The sequence below is a fragment of the Sarcophilus harrisii genome, chromosome 4, assembly GCF_902635505.1.
Source record: "Sarcophilus harrisii chromosome 4, mSarHar1.11, whole genome shotgun sequence".
Classification (NCBI taxonomy): Eukaryota; Metazoa; Chordata; class Mammalia; order Dasyuromorphia; family Dasyuridae; genus Sarcophilus; species Sarcophilus harrisii.
In genome coordinates this window covers 459,755,661-459,772,280 of record NC_045429.1, presented here as the reverse complement: position 1 = coordinate 459,772,280, position 16,620 = coordinate 459,755,661, and the positions used below count along the sequence as shown (strand labels likewise).

Genomic DNA, 16,620 nt, shown 5'->3' with positions numbered 1-16,620 from the left:
TTGACAGCAAGACATTCTGGAATTAAGACATATAGTTTTTGCTCTGGGAAAGATGAGGCTTCTCAAGGCATTCAGGAAACACAAAGCAAACCCCAAAGCTTGGTAGCCTCTTCAGTTTTCTGGGTCTTATTTTTTCCTCATCCGATATTGTTCTCTCTGGTCTGACCTTCCTCTTTATTCACACCCTTGGTTCAAGATCCTTCATCTGTTCTCATTTAGACTAATTTAAAAAATCCCCAAGTAGTCTTTTTGCCTACTATCTACCTGTTCTCTCATTTACCTTGCACATTACCATCTGATTTGTTTTCATAAGGCCCTGCTTTGTCACTCCTTTACTCAAAAACATTCTGTAACTCCCTCTTGCTGTCTGAATAAAAGATACATTTCAGATCCACAATCCTTTAGGATCTTATTTAATATGCTACATTACACGCTTGTATAGAATTCTGCTTCCTGTTTTTGGCCTGCCTTTTCTTGTCTCCCGGCCTTTGCCCACACTCTTATCTCTCCTGCCTAGAGTGAAACCCTGGCTCTGTAGCCCTGGTGAAGTCCTTCCCTTGCCTCCTTTATTGGTCAACTCTTTTTAAAAACATCTCACCTACTAAGGCCATCTTGATGTTTACTTGCAAAGTGTTTTATATTGACTTAGCTATTTGTGTGTTCTTTTCCTCGACAGAATGTAAACCTCTTGAAGGAAAGGGATATTTTTATTTTTGAATCTTCACTCCTAACACAGGCCTTCAGCACAAAAGGCTCTAAATAAATGTGGGATTCAAGATCCCACTCAGATACCACCTTTCCCATATAGGTGACAGTGGTCTCCCTCTCCTCCAAGTACCTGTGAAGTCTCTCATTCACCTCTGCATCTTAGTTAGCTTCAGCCTCACACTGGCCCAATTCGATTTTGAAACCAAGAGCTGGGACTGGGCTCTCTCTGTCTTGCATCCCTCATTCCTTTTCTGGAAGCTGCTTATTTGCAGTAGCTACTTCTAAAATATTGGTCTTCTAAAAAATAGCGTACTTCTAAAATATCAAAATGTTTCCATTGAAAAATGAGTTTATTTCGATGAGGATTCTATCATTGGTTTCAGTGTGAGGTAGAAAGGACCTTCGGTTGGCAAATGAGAGGTCGTATTAGAAAAGAGTATGTAGTGTTAGCCCAGCTACAAAGGCTGGGTCTAAGCCAGGGAGGCAAAGGGATGATGGAGAGGTCTCAGAACCCATTCAACCAGACTGAAGCAGTCTTCCTTTGTAACAGCTACAGAATCGTCACAGGGACAAGCCAGGCCAATGTCATTTTGACGAATTCCGGGCTGGGTCTGCAGTCAGGAAAGCTTGGATTCACATTCCAGTTTCAAACATCTGGTCTCTGTGTGAAGATGGACCTGTTACTTGGCCTTTCTGACCCACAGCTTTACATGTGATCTTGGGCAAATCATTTTACCTCAGTGGACCTCACTTGTCTCATCTATAAAGTGAAGGGGCTGGGCTAGATGGCCTCTGAGGTCCCTTCCAGCTCAAAATCAATTAAGCTCTGATATTAAATTACTTATATTCTCTTGGCTTCAGTTTCCTCATCTATTAAAAGTGACAAAGACAGAAGAGGTGATTTCTAAGGTTCCTTTCCCTCTGAATAATAATGACAGTAATTTGTTTTTTTTTTTTTTAATGCAGTGCTTTAAAGTTTACAAGAGACTTTACAGATATTATTCCATTTTATCTTGACAAAAACCCTGTGAGGAAGGTGCTATTGTTATTGAATCTGCAATCCTATCATATTAGGTCATTTTGCCTCTTTGGGCTTCAGTTTCCTCATCTGTAAAAATGTGGAGATTGGATTAGATGGCCTCTAAGGTCTCTTCCAGATCTAGGTCTATGATCCATGATTTGTAGAGTGGAAATAATAAGTTGAGAGGGTATTTGTAGAGTGCTTTTCAAACTTTGATGCACACAGCGAATGTTGGTTTTCCATTTCTATAACACTAGCTCCCAAATGGGCTTATGAGGTAGGCTGGGGAAGTTTGATTATGCCCATCTGCAGAAGAGTTAACTGAGATCCAAGAAGGCTGGCTGTGTGGCATGGTGAAAGCTGGATAGTTTTAGCATTAGAGCATCTGGAGTCAAGTTCCAGATTTGACCTGGTCCTTCACCCCAGGACATCTTGGATCATTCATTTAACTTCTCTGAAATGAGGTTAGACCAGGCCTTTGCTACTTTAAATCTCTGATTCTAAAGAATCAGAGGGGATTTAACTCAGGTCTTGGGACTCTATAAATGGCAGAGGGAAAAGGATGCTAGATTTTAAGGGACAGGCCAAGGTCCTGGATTAAAATTCTAGCTCTCAGTGACTTTAAGAAACTCCTTCCTTTTTTACTTCCAGTAATCTCAGCTAAAAAGGAGAGGTCTCATCCGTCTCTCAATCTGTGATCTACCAGCAGTTGCACAGGTTTGCTTCCAACATTTTCCACATCCTATGTTTTGGGGAATGTTATTCCCCTAGTAGGAATGCTTGAACCTTATTTCTGAATCCGTCTAAGGAAGGACATTCTTAATCCTTTTTTGGATGTAATGGATCCCTGTGACAGTCTGGGGAAGGTTATAGACCCATTCTCATCAGAAAGATTTAAAAAAACATACATAAAAGAAAGGGAAACTTATGTTAAAATAATTACCAAAATATTAAAGCATAAATTCATAGTTTCCAGGTTAAGGATCCCTGTTAGGATAGGAGTGAGGTAGGAATAAGCATTGATTACTCACCATTGTATGAAGTTACTATACCAAGTTTTCTTGTTTTTAAAGTAGTTTCTAATTTTTTTTAAATTATAGCTTTTTATTTACAAAACTTATGCATGGGTAACATGGACAGTTGCAAAACCTTCTTTTCCAACTTTTCCCCTCCTTCCCCCCACCTCTCTAGATGGCAGGTAGTCCAATAGATGTTAAATATGTTACAGTACATGTTAAACCCAATATATGTATACATATTTATGTAGTTATCTTGCTGCACAAGAAACCGGACTAAGTTCTTTATAGAGATCTCCTTTGCTCCTTACAATAAACCTTGATGCTACTATTATCTCCATTTTAAATTTGAGGAAACTGAGACACACAAAGGTTAAGTGACTTGTCCAGAGTCACTTAGTATCTGAAGCCCGATTTGAACTCGGGTCTTCTTCACTGGAGGTCCAATACAGCCCTCTATCCAGCGTACCGCCAGCTACCTCTGCAGAATTTCAGTCACAGAGACAAACTCATTGAAGATTAGGAATCTTCTCTATGACCTCAAACAACAAACAAATATTTCTTAAACCTCTCCTTTCTCCTTGGTACACAGAGTGTAGACAAGAGGACAGCCAGTGTTTGCTCAAAGGCCTGGAAGGCGGGGAAGGTCAGGGCAGTCCCTCACGGGACAGCTTATAACTCTTTGGGACAGCTCTACAGGCTGCTGAGTGTTTGTTTCTCCCAAGATGAAATTTCCCCTGAAATTTCTCTTTCAGAGCTATAGCAACCACGATCTATGATTGAAGATAATCAATATCTGTCACTTTCTTTCCATTGGTTTGTTTTTGTTTGTGATGGAATAAGACTGACTCTTTCACGTAGGACTTGTGCCAGAATGATAAAGAGACAGTGTAAGCTGTGCATCATTTGCCAGGATATCTATCTATGACACTGCCATGATGTCTGTCACGCTTCCAGGATGTCTGTGACACTGGCAGGGTGTCTATCCCACTGCTGTGGTATATATCACACTGTCAGGATGTCTGTTACACTGCCTTGATATCTGTTACACTATCAGGATGTCTATTACACTGCCATGATGTCTGTCATACTGTCAGGATGTCTATTACCCGGTGATCATGTCTATTATATGATTTCAATGTCTAATATACTGCCTTGATGTTGATCAAACTGCCAGGATGTCTATTTCACTCCCAGGATGTCTGTTACACTACTAAGATGTCTGTTACACTATCAGGATGTCTGTTACACTATTAGGATGTCTATTACACTGCCAGAATTTTCATTATACTATCAGGATGTCTGTTACACTATCAGGATGTCTATTACACTGCCAGGATATCTGTCATACTGTCAGGATGTCTATTACCCGGTGATCATGTCTATTATATGATTTCAATGTCTAATATACTGCCTTGATGTTAATCAAACTGCCAGGATGTCTATTTCACTCCCAGGATGTCTGTTACACTACTAAGATGTCTGTTACACTATCAGGATGTCTGTTACACTATCAGGATGTCTGTTACACTATTAGGATGTCTATTACGCTGCCAGAATTTTTATTATACTATCAGGATGTCAATTACACTGCCAGGATATCTGTCAAAATGCAAATACCCCATCTCTAGGTCCTTTCCACTGCCTTGATGTCTGTCTAATTCACTGCTGAAAAGGGGGTCTTTTGCCTCAATTTGCTTAGCGATGGAGTAGACTGACAGGAAGACGTGGCAGGTTCCTCGTGTACAAAAGCAAGTTTCATGTTCTTAAGGAGCAGGGGATATCCTGGTCAACTTTCTTTTAATATCCCTGCCTGCTGAAAACACCCACATTGGTTTGTAGGTATCTGAAAGTGTGGGTATTCATTCAATCTAAGCAGTATGAATTATGTGACATTTCTATAATGTACTATTGGGGAGCATGTTTTATTCAAATAAGAGTGAGTCTCCTCTGACCTGTAATTAATTTAATGGAATGGAAAGGATGCCCTAAGAATCAACAGAATTTGCCTAAGGTCACAAAATCCTGGCTGAAACTAGAGAGGGCAATTAGTTAAATTCATATGATTTAGGGCTGGAAATAAACTTCGGAGGCCATTGAGTCAAACCCCTTCATTTAAAAAATAATAATAGTTTTTTATTTTTTAAAATACATGCAAAAATAGTTTTCAACATTTATCCTTGCAAAACCTAAATTTTTCTCTCTTCCCCTTCTCCCCAAGACAGCGTGTAATCCAATGTATGTTAGACATGTGTAATTCTTCTATACCTATTTCTACATTTATCGTGTTGCACAAGAAAAATCGGATCAAGAGAGGGAAAAACACAAGAAATAAAAAAAGCTAACAAATCACAATAACAAAAAAAAAAGATGAAAATACTCTGCTTTGATCAACATTCAGTCTCCATAGTTGCTTCTCTGGATGTGGATGCTCTTTCCATCAGGAGTCTATCAGAATTGCCTTGAATCGCCTCATTGTTGAAAAGAGCCAAATCCATCACAGGTTGATCTTCACGTAATCTTGTTGCTGTGTACAGTCTTCTATTTAACCCCTTCATTTTATACTTGAGGAAATTTGGGTGTAGAGATGGAAATGACTTGATCACATGGGTATTAAGAATATATGATTCACTTGTCCTTGTGCTCATGAGACCCAAATTCGAGAACAGCTGATCAATCAATGTGTGGATTTAATCCAAGACTTAGAGGTCATTTTACAGATTTTACAGATGAGGAAATTGAGGTTGCGTGGTGAAGGGGGTGATTAGTGATAGTAAAAAATGGGCTTTACAGGTTTGTGGAAGAGAGAAAGTGACTCATAGGTGATTTTCTTTCCCTTTAATTTAAATATTTTGAGAGGCTGTGTGGCCTTCTGAAGAGATTAACCTTGAATCAGGAAGCCCTGGGTTCAAGCTGTACCTCTGATTTAGCCTGATTATATAATCCTGGGCAAGTAACTTAATCTCTTAATTCCTCAAACTGCTCAGGAAGGTTATAAATTGAAGAGCAGGTACTAATCTCATTTTTGTTGGCACAGGAAATTTCATCCCAAGGAGCTCCTTCCACAGGTACATTTTGATCCCTTGTGGTTCCACCAAACCAAATGCAAATATATTATGGATGAATCTTTTTTTTTTTTTTTTTTAATGGTTGTAGCTGATCTTTCAACCCTGTTCTCCTTTTATTCTGTTCCAAGAGACAACTCCCTGAGAAGAGAATCAGGGAAAGTTTGGTAGAAAAAAAAATAAAATCTCATTTTTAAAAAAATATTAAACTTGAGGATCAGTTGCAAAATTGTTTTAGGGCATAAGGAATACAAAATAGCTTTTTTTAAAGTACATATTCACTTTAACAAGGTAGAAATCAAATTGTTCTGTTTTCCTGACCCCTTCTGAACTCTCTTGTGAGTACATTTTCCATGTTGTTGTTGCTGCTGCTGCTATTATTTATCTGCTTGTGGTCAGGATGCTGGCTCTGGGAGTCAGGTGAGGGGGGGATGACGGGGAGAAGTGGTTGTAGGGGTGCAAGGCTCTGTCTCAGTTGGCTTCTTTCCAGTGTCACTTCATAGAAATCTTCCCATATTTCTGGGGATTCTTCACATATATTGTTTTTGGTGGCACAACAATATTCCATTTCTACTTGAATACCATGAATTCAGTTAATTCTCATCTCTGGACACAGGAACTGTTTCCAGTTGTTTTTCTTTCTTTTCTCTCTCTCTCTCTTCCCCCCCACCCCCCCATGGGTTTTTAAGAATAAAGCTGAAAGAGAATATTTTTATAGGGCTAGGCCTTTCCTGCCACCCCCTTTCTAGCCATTTTCTCCAATAACCTCCTACTATATTCAAGTAATGAGTTCACTGGGTCAAAAGGGTATGAACAGATTTGGATCTTTTAGTGTATAATTTGGGCACGAATTTCAAAACAGGGAAAATCTGACTTTCTATTAGAGAGTGTTTCTATTTTTGGATGGTGGGGGGAGCCAAGCCCATACTTTTATTGGCATGGGGAACTCCCTCCATTTAGGCACATTGGAAAATCCTCTGTAACCTTTAATTAGAAGGTTGCTTTTAATTAGTCCAATGGAGATTCTGCAAAGTTAAGTGACTTACTCTTGGTCACACTAGTGACAATTGTGTTCATAGCTCTAGAGCTGGAAGAAACCGCAGAGGTCATCTAGTCCAGATGAGGAAACTGAGGCTTGGGGAGGGGGCAGTGACTTGTTCAAGATCATATATGTAGTATGCTTCCTAGGCAGGATTTGAGTCCAGATCCTCCCATTTTAGCATCTGTACTCCTTCTGCTTCACCTGTCAGAAGGAGGCCTTGCATGTAAAGCCATCAATTCTTTAACCACCCTGTTCCATGACCCTCAGTTACTATTCTTTCAGAATTCCCCTCCTTTCCACTGGGCTTGGCCTGACATTTGTTTCCCTTTCCACCTGTGAGAAGTGGCTGGAGGCTTGGTTTCTAGAGAAAAATTTTAATTTCTTTTCATTTTTTATTTTAAGAAATTAAATTAGAGAAATATAGAGAAATGAAGCTTAAATTAGAAAAATAAAATTGAAACTTAAGAAAAGAATGCAAGGACCGGGAATAAGGAAATAAAAATTAAAAAAGGAAAATGTAATGGAGGTGGGGATTTAGACTAAGAAACACTGTTGTAAATGTAATTAGAGCTGGAGAACCACTCACATGTTGGGAGGAAGGGAGGAGGAAGATGTAATGATGTGATCAGAGGAAGAGAAAGACTCTTCAGATAGCATAGTCTTCAGCTAATGGGGAACCAAGGGAAGGACTGAACTGAGTCCAAATAAGATGAAGGCTGAGGGAGAAGTAATGATTACATCGGGGCAGAGATTCACACTCACACGTGGGAGGGATTACACACTCCTGATAGGTTGGGACTTCTGGTGCTTAGCCATTGGGGCATCGAGGGAGGGACTTGGATTTTGGGACAAATATTGATGCTAAGGGTTCCTATGCTATAGGAGACCCACCTCTGCAGCTGAGTAACTAAAGACTTTTAACTCCCCTTCTTAAATGTGCGGACGATTTTGCTCTTGTGCATCTTATCTCTGCTTTTCTGAGAAGAGCCAAATGTGCTTGATCATTGAAAACCTGACTTAGAAAGACAGCATCCACCTGCAGGGTTTTCCCTGGATTTCATGTGAAGCCTTTTCTCCTGCTAGTCTGAAGGAGAGAGCCCTTTAGTTGGGTCCCAGGGGTTGCTGATCTTACCCTTCTGTTAAGATGCCTTGGAAACGTCTTGGAAATGTACTTCCGGGTTGGGAAATGTGCTTTGTCAGCTGGCACTATTTCTCCTGTGCCGGAGCTGAGGACTGGCTGGAGATCTGTCCCTCATTGGGGGGGGGGAGTTGTCCGTCTCAGTCATTTCTTTCTTAAGTCGGGGGAAGAGGAGTTGGAATGGGCGTGTGTCCAAGTGCCCAGAAGTACTTTTGCAATGGGAACAGCTTGGTTAGTGGGCTCGCTAATGGACTTGTCTCTTTCCAAGCCCTCACCTGGAGCCCTGAAGTCCTTCCTTGTGTGGGATAGTAGTTTGGGAGGACTTCAAAGGCAGGAAACTCTAGAGCTCCAAGGGACTTGGGAAGCCATTTCACTCGTTCCTCTACATTTTTAAGATGAGGAACCAAGTGAAGGTCACATAGGTAACAAGTGGCAGAGCTTATAGGCTCATAGATATAGAGAGGGAGAGGACATAGTAGCCACTTCATCCAATTCCCTTTTTTAATGATGGGGAAACTGAGTGAAAAGGGAGTGACTTGAAACAACCAGTAAGTATCAGAGTTAGTCCCTTAAACTTCCCGACTCCAAGGGACTCTGCTCCTCTCCCCCGTTCCACTGGGCCTCTGCTTTATAATGCCTATTTGCCAAATACTCATTAAGCACCTACTGTGTGCCTGCCTGGGGAAGGCGAGTTAGGAGACTGTCTTCCTCCCTCGCTACTTTCTTCCTGGAGCTCTTAGGCCTGAGCTGCTGCAGGCCTGTATTACCTGAGGCTTCACTGTCTTAGCTCGTCATGGCTGGGGAGGCAGGCAAGTCTGTCTGACCTTTCTGGGCCTCTTAGCCACCTGGCAGTATGAGCTCATTTTGGCAAAGTTGCCAAAACTCATTGTTGACTTTCCCTTTGCCCAGGGAAATGAAACAACTGGCTCGTTCTTAGTGGAGAGGTAGGAGTCACGGGGGAGTTTCCGAGACCAATGGATGGGACTCCACTGAAGAATAGCTTTGCGCTTCCTCAAAGGGGGTTTTATCCCGAGCAGCTCGTTCCTTAGTGTTTGGGGAATTTGCTTCAGTTTGAGTCAGTGAGCAGTTCTGAAGTAAATACTGAGTGACAGATACTGGGCTGAGCCAGGAAGAAAAAATAGGGCCAGCCTCCATTCTGGGGGGGAGGGATTGGAGAATTTCCAAGATTTTTTCCCAAGTTCCTCTACCTTCACCCCAGAAAATGTTTTCTTGCTGGCTGCTGTGTAAGCCTGCGGGAACTCTAAAAGGAACAATAAACCTGCTTCCCAGAACAAACTGTTGTTGAGATCACTCGAGAAGCTCCCATTTACTGATTTGTTAATTATAAGTCATTCTCTTCTGCTCATTACCAGAGGACCTGAAGGACTCCTTACTTGAGTGCTTCTTAACTGAGTTGGATTCAGTAGTTCAATTAAATAAGCATTTAATGAGGGCCTCCTATGGGTCAGACATTGGGGGTGCAAGTGGGGCGAGTTCTCTTGTCTGATTTGGATTTTATACTTAATGGTGACTGTATCTGTCACCTCGTCTTTACTGGGCAGAAAGCTTTATGAGGGCAGGTTACATGTTGTTGTAGGTATCTCTCTCTCTCTCGGCCTCAGAACAATGGCTCACATATGGAAACCTTTTTATTTTTATTTATTTCAGGTTTGGTTTTTTTGATTGAATAAAGTTAATTGGGTTGAACCAAACCTTGCTAAATTATAAATGACAAAAAAAGCAACAGCTAAACTCTGCTACTATAATGAGCCAACTTAGCTCCAAAGAAGAGATGGGAATATTTGCCTTCTTTGCAGAAGTGGAGGATGATGGGGATGAAACGTTAGCTGTATTGTTATCATCTCTGGACAGTCTGGTTAGTTTGGCTATAAGACTTCTCCTTCCCCCCTTTCCTATTCATTGTTACCAGAGTTGGATTGACGAGTTAGGGAAGAGGGAGGGAAACAGAAATAAAGATGTAAAAAACAATGCCATAAATATTTTTCTTTGTCACTAATTTTTTTTTTTTTTTTTTTTTTTACAATCTAGTTAGTTGTATTCTGGTGAATACTGGTTCTAGCCCTCTTCTGGCCGCTTGCCTGGAAGTCTGGTTGAGTGCTTCTAAATGTGTTTAGTCAGAAACCAAGCTTTCTCCCCATTCTGTGCCAGCCACATAGAAAACACATGTTAAATCAGGGCTCGGTCTTGGTTTATATTTTTGAGGAGTTGAACTGCTTAGGTGGGTGCTTAGATTTCTTTTTTTTTTTTTTTTCTATTGTATAATACCCTTTTCTCTAGACAGTTAAGGTTTACAAAGTTCTTTTCTCAAGCCAGCCCTGGAAAAGGGAGGTTGAGCCAGTGCTAGAACCATTTTCAGGTGAGAAAACCGAGGTTCAGAGGCATGAATTGTCTTGCCCAGAGCTGGCAAATATGGGAGCAAGTCCTAGTCACAGAATTTCAGGACTGCAGGGATAAAAGGATTCGAAATATAAAGCTGGATGGAGTGTGAGTGGCCGTTAGGTCCTTGAAAGATGAGGAAGCTGAAGCTCAAGGAAGTTAGCTTCTCTGCTGAGGATCACATGGGTCATCAGAAACAAAGCTGGATTTGAATTCAGCCATGTGACTCCCAGTCTATTGCTTTTGTTACCAAATCACATGGCTTCTGGGGAATCCCAAGGCTTCCTGGGTCACCTGTGTCTGTCTGTTCAGGAGACCTCGAGGTGATCTTCTGGCCAGACATCCAGCTTACGTTTAAAGCTTGTCTTGTGTATGTGTGATTGCGTGCACATGTGTGGATACGGGTAGATGTGTGACCTCATGACCCTCCGAGCCAGGCCGTTCCCCTTGGGCCCCCTCTCCTGGTTATGTTCACAATAGCAGCTCACACCGATGCCCTGCTTCCAGGTTTCCAGCTTGTTTTCCATGGGGACCTCACTTGATTAGGATGATTTTCTAGACGTTGAGTCGAAATGTGGTGGGTTCAAGCTTCCTCCATGTGCCTTCTTGGGGCCAGGGTGAACTAGGGGAGAGTCCTTCCATGGGACAGCCCTCCAGATTCTTGAACTCTCATCCACACCCTTCCTCCCTCAAATGAAGAGATTCTATACTTTCCTTCCTCATTTCCAGCCACCCCTTATTAAAATTCTCTAATGGGTCTTCTAATGGAGAAGGAGTGAAGTTCAGAATAATTAAGTTCTTAAGTGCAGGAACTGCCTCAGACTTGTATTTGAATCCCCATCATCTAGCGCACTACCTGGTACATAGTAGGTGCTTAATAATTACTTGTTAATGGGTTGGACCAGAGCCCTTGGTTTGCTGCAGATACCCATGAACTAGAAATCTGGCTACAGGCGGCACTGAGTCTTGCACTCGCTTGCTGTGTGACTTCTCCCTGGGTCTGTTTCCTCATGTTTAAACAGAGAGTGGATTTGGTTTCAGTCTTGTTCCAGATTTGTCTTGTCTTATTCTGCAGTGGTCTTATTGAGGGGGCAGCTGTCCCAACTTCTTGGATGGCCCCCGCCAAGGCACTTAACCTCCCACAATTATGAAATGATTCAGCCACAAAACCTGCTCCAGGTTTAACTCTCTGGGACTTGTTTGGAGTGCGATTCCATCCAGTGCTCGGAGCTTCTGGGAGATCTGGGTAATATTTATAAACACAGAGATTAGAGTGAGGGGAGACACTCAGTGAGTTGGGGCAGCTGGGTCACAGTAGACAGAATACTGAAGTCAGGAAGATTATTTTGTGAAGTTCAAATCTGGCTTTGGGATCCAGGTTGTCACTTTACCCTGCCCGCCTCGGTTTCCTTATCTGTAAAATGGGCCAGAGAAGGAAATAGGAAACCACTCTAGTATCTCTGCCAAGAAAATCCCAGATAGAATCACAAATGACTGAAAACAAGTGAGCAACAGTAACGCCGAGTGAGCCGATGAGTCAGTGTGTACATGGCCATGTCTGTGTTTATGTGCCTGTGCAAACACATGAGAGTAGAGGTTCTGTGAAGATTTTTAGAAAAGATGTTCAAGGATGGGATCCCCTCTGAGAGCATCCCAAGCCCCAGGGGATTGTGGGGATGTAGCTTTGTCTGGGTGGGGGTTTCAGGCCTCCAGAAGTATTCTTGGGAGCACTGAGTCACGTTAAGTCAGCATTTGTGAAGTTCCTACTGTGTGCTGAGCATACAGAGGGAAAAGCAAACCTGGGGAGCTCCCGCCTTAGGAGGAGGCCAGTGTGGCCGTGAATCCTGGGAAATTCTTCCCTGAAATTAGCTGGTCTGGGGCTGGTGGCAGATGACTGGGGTGGGGAATGGAGAGGGAGGCTGCACCTGTGTTTTCTTAGGATCATGGGATTGCAATCAGAAGGGACCTTGGGAACCATTGAGTCCTGTTCAGTTTACAGATGGGGTGGGAGACATGAAGTGAGCTGAGCCCAAGTTCAAATCCCCAACCCAGAATCACAGATTTCGAGCTGGAAAGGGTCTTTGACGCCATGGCGCCAACCTTGAATTTTATATCTACAGGAAGTGAGCGCTGAGCTCTTCAGTGACTTGCTGGTAAGTGTCTGAGGTGAGGTTGGAACCGGGTCTTTCTCACTCTCAATTCAGTGCCTTCTCTAAGGGAATTCCGGGGGATACAAGTTTTCTACCAGTGCTTACTTCTAGTCTTCAAGAGTTGAGACTGTGGAAAGTTAAGTTACCTGCCCAAGATCACTCAGCCCACCTTAAACCTCGTGTTGCTCCTGAGACCAGCTTGCTATCCTCCAACTGAATGGACTCTCAATGGCTGACATCCAAAGGGTGCTTCCCATTTTCTTATTTGACTCTTAGAACCGCTTGAAGGGTAAGGAGAGGGTCTTGCAGAGATTTTTTTTTTTTTTGACATTTGTATTTATCATTTAAAAAAAAATTAATAGCCTTTTATTTACAGGTTATATGTATGGGTAACTTTACTGGACTGACAATTGCCAAACCTTTGGTTCCAATTTTTCCCCTCCTTCCCCCCACCCCCTCTCCCAGATGGCTGGATGACCAGTAGATGTTAAATATATTAAAATATAAATTAGATACACAATAAGTATACATGACCAAATTGTTATTTTTGCAAAGATTTTTGTTCCCATTTTACAGATAAGGAAACTCGAGCTCCTGCCCAGAATCACAAAGCTATCCAGTGTCCAAAACCCCCCAAGAGATTACTGTTGCCTTCCCCCCAACTCCTAAGGCCATTGCTTTGTCTACTGGAACCTGCTTCCCTTGCATAGGAAGCTTAGTTTCACCCAGCAACATGTACTTGGGGGTGTAAGGGGGGAGCAGGGGGGACAGGGCTTGCTGATTTTCTCAGTGCTAAGAGATCATGAAAGCCTGTATTTAGAAAACACACTCAGCACCCCCAGAACCCTAGTTTTGTTGCTCCTATTTTCAAGGATGTTTCTGAATGTTGTTTTGATTTTAATGTGTTTATATTTTTTGCCGTGACTTGGGTCACTCCCTGATTATCGCGTGTTTGGATTTCTGCTGGAAATGAATGCTCGTCATCGCTTAGATCAGCACTTTCTATATAGTGGTTAATATAGTCTTTGTTTACTGGGAGCTCAATTAAAATGGTAATTGTATTATTGTAATAACAGGAGCCGGCCGAGAGCTGAATGTTAAATGCCCTTTCTTCTCCTCGGCTGTTCCTTCCCTCCTTAATGCTGACGTCTCTGTCACTGGGACGCCCTTCCAGCCCTGGCCCCCATTGTGCCGAGAGCAGTCCCTTCCAGCCTCCCACTCGGAGAGTCGTGGATCCAGAGCTGGAGACCCGTGAGGTCGTCCGCCTTGGGGAGTTCCAGCGGCAGCGACTCTGAATCACCATCTCCTCGGTTTTCTAGATAAAAGGACCGAGACCCAGGAGATCCCTGGCTGCCGGGCTGGGCTTCAAGCCTGAATCTGGCTCACTCTGCCCTGCCCAAGCTGCCTTCATGGCCTTCTGGAGCTCAAGGGACCTTCTCGGGATTTGGAACGTTCCTGGGGCTCTCACCCCCGTTGTAGATGGGCTCCTTCAGGTCAGGGAGTGCTTGGTTTTTCTCTGTCTCCCCAGTGCCCGGTCCTAGCGGGGCAGTCTTGGGCGAGGGGCTTGAGTCTTCTGTGAGCCCCAGTTTTTTCTTCTCTCTGATAAAGACTTTGGTCTTGATGGGGGAGAAGGGGGTGACCAGGAAGTGCCTTCCCTCCCCAAGCCGATGCTTTTATGATACAAAATTATTTCACCCTTTGAGCCTCAGCAGTATAAAATGAGAGAATCACGCTGGGATTGGAGACGGGGACCTGGGAAGGGCCTGCCTACAATCTAGCTACACATACAGTCTATTTTTTAAAATTAATGCTTTTTATTTTCAAAATATCTGCAGATCATTTTCAACATTCACCCTGGCAAAACCTTGTGTTTCAAATTTTTCCCTCCCTTCCCCCACACCCTCTCCTAGACGGCAAATAATCCAATACATATTAATAAACACGTACAATTCTTCTATACACATTTCCACAATTCTCTTGCTCACAAGAGAAATCAGATCAAAAAGGAAAAAAAAAACTTGAGAAAAAATCAAAATGCAAGCAAACAACAACAAAGTGAAAATACTCTGTTGTGAACCACACTCAGTTCCCATAATCCTCTCTCTGGGTGCAGATGGCTCTCTCCATCACAAGATTGTTAGAACTGGTCTGAACATATCATTTTTGAAAAGTCTTGTCCATCAGAACTGATTATCATATAATCTTCTTGTTATCGTGTACAGTGATCCTGCTCACTTCCCTTAGCATCAGTTCTTGTGAGTCTCTCCAGGTCTCTCTGAAATCCTCTGCTGGTCATTTCTTACAGAACAATAATATTCCATAACATTCACACACCATAATTTACTCAGCCGTTCTCCAACCGATGGAGTCTATTTTTTTTTTTTTTTAAAGATATTGAATGAAGGGATGAGAGGATTGTTGAGAGGAGGATAGGAAGAAGTAACCTACTGTGTGCCATGTGCCCCGCTGGGTACTAGAGGTCTAGAGAAGAGTAGGGACAGTTTCTGTTCTCATGGGGACCATAGTCTAATGGAGCAGGGGAAGGGGAGACAACAAGCACACAAGTATTTATGTGTATATAAAGAATGATGCAGAGGAAATCCTGAGATTGGAGTGGGGGGAGTGGCGTGGGGACCACAAAAGGCGCCCTCGCAGGTAGTTATGTTGGGAAGGAAGGAGCACATGATGGAAGTGAGGAGCAGTGGATCGAGTCGTAGGGATGGGAGACTGGAGTGTCCCGGCTGCAGAACTGGGCCACCGGGGGCCCGGCCGCTTCTTTCTCTCTTCCCTCCCGTTTCCTTGCTAGTCTAAGTATTTATTTTCAAAACATGCTCCAGCTCCTTCCTAATTAAAAACACCCCCCCCCCATCTGCTCAGAATTGCCGAGCCCTCCTCTTGATCGATGGTGATAAACTCTCTAGTCTTGGGGGTCCCCTTTACTCTGATAACCCCTGGGGCTTGGCGAGGGCTGTTTTCCATTAAACACGTTTTGCTTTCTCTGGTATAATGCACATGTGCTTGTGTTTATGTAAATAAGCCCATAATTATCACAAGTCCCCAACGTGTGTTCCTTGGGTTAGGGATGTTTAGCATCTCCTTAAAAATATTCATCATAAATAGAGGAGCAGCAGAAGGTGAGCTGGCCCCTCCCCTGCGCCCTCTCTCCCTGTCCCCCTAGATAAAGCTGTTAAAGGCAAAGCTTTTATTTCGGGGAGGATGGAAAACTGAGACTTGAAAGACAATAGGAAGAATTGCCTATTTTCTTCCCATCCATCCCCTTTTGATCTGAAAAACTTTGTCACTGTGGTCTTGTCTTTGCTTTTAAATGTCACGCTCAGTAAGCAGATTAATGTTGTTGTCTCAGGTGAGCTTCTGCTCTCCCCAGGGTCACTGCTGATGTCCTGCCTTGCTTTTATTGGCTTGTTTTGGGGGATACTAACCAATCTGTGGTCAGGAAGACCCTGAGTTCAAACTAGCTTCAGGTTCTGCGTAATCCTGAGCAAGTCCTCAATTTGCTCATCTGTCCAATGGGCATAATAATAACGCCTGTCTCCCAGGAGTCCTGTGAGACTTAAGTGAGATAATAATTATGAAGCACTTACTCAGCACAGTGCCCGGCATATAATAAGCAAGTACACATGTTAGCCGGGAGGTGCTGACGGTGGCGTTCCCAGGTGCTTTGAAGTTTACAAAGTGCTCGGAACACTGTCCGGGGGCTCATAAACACTCATGAGCCATTGTCGTATCCGGCATTTGAGCTTCCCAGAAGCAAGTGCTGTGGGTGTCATATTGACATATGAGGAAACTGAGACAGGGGCGGGGGTGATCAGAGAACCAAACGTCAGGGTTGAGTTTTGAACCCAGTTGTCCCGACTTCCTCACCAGCCTTGGCCAGATTGTCCCGAGCTCTTCAATTGCCTCCGTGCAGCAGGAAGAAGTGTCTGGGGAGTGGGGAAGAGGCTCTGCTGTGGCCCCTCTTGTTTCCCTCAGCAGCCAGGGGCGGGGAAGGGGGTCCGGCTGGAGGAGCTGCACAGAGTCGGCCTGTGGTCAGAGCCGGGGAAGCTCTGTGGCCAAACAAGACCC

The 16,620-nt window shown here is 43.3% G+C and overlaps 1 protein-coding gene across 4 annotated transcripts in view; it reads left to right on the top strand.

Moving 5' to 3' along the window:
• AGAP1 (ArfGAP with GTPase domain, ankyrin repeat and PH domain 1) overlaps positions 1-16,620 on the top strand; it is a 615,139-nt gene that overhangs the window by 21,696 nt on the left and 576,823 nt on the right. The gene's annotated exons all lie outside the window — the stretch shown is intronic.